Genomic DNA, 4,300 nt, shown 5'->3' on the forward strand with positions numbered 1-4,300 from the left:
TACTGCTTTGATCAAAAAGAAGATTTCTAGCCTTTCTGAAAAAGCACTTGAAGAGGGAATATTGTCTAAAAAAGAATTTGAGTTTATTAATTTCTCAGAGGAAAGAACTCCCCTTTTTTATATCATCCCTAAGATTCATAAAAACACATCTAACCCGCCTGGTCGTCCAATAGTCTCGGGATGCGGCTCTATTTTAGAGCCGTTATCCAAATATATAGACGTGTTCATTAAACCTTTGGCAATGGCGACGCCTACATTTCTGCTAGATTCTAGGGATGTTATTAATTTGGTGGAAGGCCTCCCATTTGATGCCTCCAAACAGATCTTGGTGGCCCTAGATATAGAGGCTCTTTATACCAATATTCCCCAAGATAAGGCTATTCAGTGCTTACAAATTATGTTGGATCGCCGACGTTCTGCACATACGGTTCCCACTAACTTTTTGACCACATGTGTAGAATTGGTTCTTTGTAACAGTTTTTTCAAGTTCAAGGATGAGTTTTTCACACAAACTAAAGGCACGTCAATGGGCTGTGCGTTTGCCCCCAACTTGGCTATTATTTTTATGGCCTTGTTTGAAGAGAATTTTGTCCTTAATGATGGTAATCCCTATATTACTAACATCAAGTTATACCGTCGGTATATTGACGACATCTTATTGCTATGGGAGGGTGATATTGCCACACTTGAACTTTTTGTTCAGTGGCTTAATCAAGTAGATATTAACATCAAATTTACCCTGGAACACTCTACCTCCCGTATCGCGTTCCTAGATCTATCTATTTACAGCGAAGATGGGTTCCTGCAGACTGAGCTCTATAGAAAACCCACAGAAAGGAACATGACACTACAGTTTGAAAGCCAACACCCTAAAAGTCTTTTACGTAATCTCCCTTATGGGATGTTTTTACGGTTACGCCGCAATTGTTCCAACCTTATACAATTTAATACCCATGCGGACGTATTACAGACTAGATTGCTAGATCGCGGATATCCGCGTAAACTTATCAAACATTCAAGAAAAAGAGCGCGATATACCAATCGGGATGCCCTTCTAAGACCTAAAAACAAAACTGTGGACAAGGAACAGTTGGTTTGTGTGTCCACTTTTTGCCAACACAGTGAGACAATTAAAGCTATTGTTTTGAAAAATTGGAGGATCCTTAATTCCACAGATCTTCAGTTAGAGAAACCTTTATTTGCTTTTAAAAAAAGCAAAAATTTAGGGCAGAAACTAACCCGTGCCTCTAGACTTCCTGTACGCATTAACCAGGTCAGAGATACTAACCTGAACCAGGTTAAAGGCCACTATCCATGCACTTCATGCGCAGCTTGTAAATTTTCTAAAAAAATTACAGACTTTTCTTATAATGGTAGATCTTGGGCACTACGTACATTTACTACGTGCAAAAGTAAGAATGTTATTTATGCTATCCAGTGCCCGTGTCAGCTCTTGTACGTAGGAAAAACTTCTAGGGAAGTCCATCTACGTATCAATGAGCACCGGTCTAAAATTAGAACACGCAACCTTTCGGCTCCACTAGTGATTCATTGCGTAGAAATGGGACATAACCCAGACTCCTTAATTTGGTTTTGTTTGGAAAAATGTTTTGCCAATAACACAATACAACTGGCTAATAAATTGTCCTACAAGGAACAAATGTGGATGTTTAATTTAAAAACACTCCACAAAGGCCTGAACACATTGGAGTCGTGGGACTTCAATAGTCGTTAGCAAGTTTGTTCTGCATTTCTCTATTTGCCCTCTATGGCTATTACGATTGTTTAGTTATTTAGTTTAATTGACACAATTTAACATCATTTATATTAGATTATCGTCTTTCAGCCAAAGCTTTCTTACCATCTTTCTTGCCTATCTCTGGTTTATAAACACTCTTTTTGTCATTGCATAGTAGCTTTAGAATTGCTTAGAGATATGGCGCTTGTTACATAGTTCTGTAATATTTTAGAACCAACTAGTAAACTATTGGATTGTACATCAAGCCTATATTGGACTACAACTCCCAGAATTCACTTGGTGTGGTGATGGCAGCCCAAAATTTATTTACGCTGTTTTTTAGTCCGATATATATTTATTTATTTTTAGTGTTTACTTATTATTATTTTTTCTATCAACAGCGGCGCCTTTCATTATTATTTTCTTCTAATTTGGGCTGCATTATTTGCGCTTTGTTTTGCTCGTGCAATGTCTTTACTGGCAGCACTTGCTGACATGCGCAGTCAGTCTTTAGCTTTGCCTTTTTAAAAAAAGGCTTCTGTGTACTATTGGCTGTAGCCAGTCACTCCTTGCAGGTCTATACACGCATGCGTAGCGTTTCGAATTTGCAATTAGTTTTAAACAAAGAGATTACCATCTGGTCTCTCTTTTTGCTGGACAATTTTATTATACAGCAACCGTCCTGCAGGTAAGCGTGTGGCCAGCCTTCCTGCAATGTTAATAGCTTTTCAGCTACAGCCCTCTGCACAATTAACTTTGCAGCGTCGCCCTTTAGACTGCTGTTTGTTGTCCTTTGAGCTCGTTATCACATTTTAATCGTACGAGCCGTTCCAATTGATTTATTTGACACTTCGTGTGTTTATATTTAAACATAGCACCGCTTATCTTAGACTGCTGCCATTTGCCTTTAAGTTTACCTTCTTATTTCAATTGTGCTCGTAGCTCCATCTGATTTATTGGGCTTTTCGTGCCTTTATATTTAAACACCTTTTGGACTCCTCAGAATGGCGTGGTTGTCCGTAGGCTGCCTCCCATTCTATTGGTGATCTTTAGATGTATTTCATGCAGTGCCCTTGTACTCTGGTAAACCGTGGGTCACTGCTTGCCATTTAACATTGTAATGGAGCTCTTGTGCCATTTTTGCAGTGATTTGCAGACGGCGTTGAAGGCTAAGGCTAAGTGGCGCTGCCTCTTTACTTTTCAAATACATGTATTGCTGGATCATCTTAAACTGCATGGGGCGCCCTTCAGGTGAGCTATTAGTACTTTTGCCTCAGTTATAGACACTCCATTTTGAATCTAGGTTTTTCATTTACCTGACCTAGTGCATTCTGGTCTTGTTTCTTGTTTCAGGTTATGTTTTAGTCCTGAATTGTTTCGTGTGACTGGCCACACTACACTGCATAGATTGTTGCAGCAGTAAGGTTTTCATCAGGTTAGTCCACTACTAGTCCTTTCTAGACACAGATATTACTATTGGTTGGTCTTTTTTGATATTTAGATATATATTATTATATATACACATTCTTGTTGTCGATTCACCATGGTCCTGAAGGTTCCCTCCCATCTTGCACGGTTCTCTTTTGGGAGTCACTTACCCTTTTGTTCTGGTTTACACAGCTGTTGTAGCGGGGGCCGTATATGCTTATTTTCACTATGGTATACACGGTTCTTAAATTGTTTTCAACAATTCAGGCTGCTAGCCAGCAGTCCTGTTTCTCTTTTTTAATTGTATGTTATAGGCAGTCGGCAAAGACTTTTTCATGTAGTAGCTTATAGTCGCTTTTGCGTACTTGTTTTTCAGAATGGTAACATCCACCTCCTGAGGAAGACGTTCAGTTAACCACTACTACACGTCGAAACCGGTCGAGAGAAAAATTCTACAGGGATGTGATCTTTGCATTTGTTTTTTCTATCCACCCTGACAATAGATTGTTTGAGAATTATTTCTATTGTTTGTAAACACCGCAATAATGTGTGTTATTATGGGGACTAGTTATGAATTCCTCTTCCCCATTGGTTTTTAGCATGTTTTTTGGTGTTTTTTAGTACTTTGGATGTGTGCCACGGTATGATGAGTTGTGTGTGTATGAATGAACTTGGTATGTTGAGTATGAGTGATGAAGTTTTAGCCGATTTTCGGCATATTGTTGCTGCTGTTTTGCTATGTTAAAATGATTAGTGTACAATAACTTGGTGTGATTTATTCACCAGTTTTCAATTTTTGTATCATCTTTAATAAATTTGGATACATTTTTTCTAAATATACTTTGCTCTGGACATATCTTTTCTGTTTCTTGATATGAGCGGTGTTAAGCCTATGACAATATTAGGGGGGTGGTCTCACAGTACGGATATATAGCTGTTAGTGTAGGCCTCAAACATGTGCACTCTTCAGACTTCTCAAGGCTATCAAGCATGGTGTCAGGGAAAGTGTAGAGTTATGACTGGGAGAAAAAATCCCCCGGTAACGCCAACGATCCTGATTACGGTTATTTACCTATTTCCCTTAGAAGAAGATGATATGATATGGCATTTATAATGCGCCTATGCACAAGTGTT

General features: G+C 38.8%; 1 long non-coding RNA gene across 1 annotated transcript; it reads left to right on the plus strand.

The window, feature by feature from the left end:
* Positions 1-2,163: 2,163 nt before the first annotated feature.
* Positions 2,164-3,916, plus strand: LOC138504784 (uncharacterized). The gene is made up of 4 exons (XR_011279967.1): positions 2,164-2,426; positions 2,885-2,989; positions 3,092-3,173; positions 3,543-3,916. It is a non-coding gene; the product is annotated as an uncharacterized lncRNA (long non-coding RNA).
* The last annotated feature ends 384 nt before the right edge of the window (positions 3,917-4,300 follow it).

This window comes from Ambystoma mexicanum, chromosome 11, assembly GCF_040938575.1.
Source record: "Ambystoma mexicanum isolate Mex_15411 chromosome 11, UKY_AmexF1_1, whole genome shotgun sequence".
NCBI classification, from domain to species: domain Eukaryota; kingdom Metazoa; phylum Chordata; class Amphibia; order Caudata; family Ambystomatidae; genus Ambystoma; species Ambystoma mexicanum.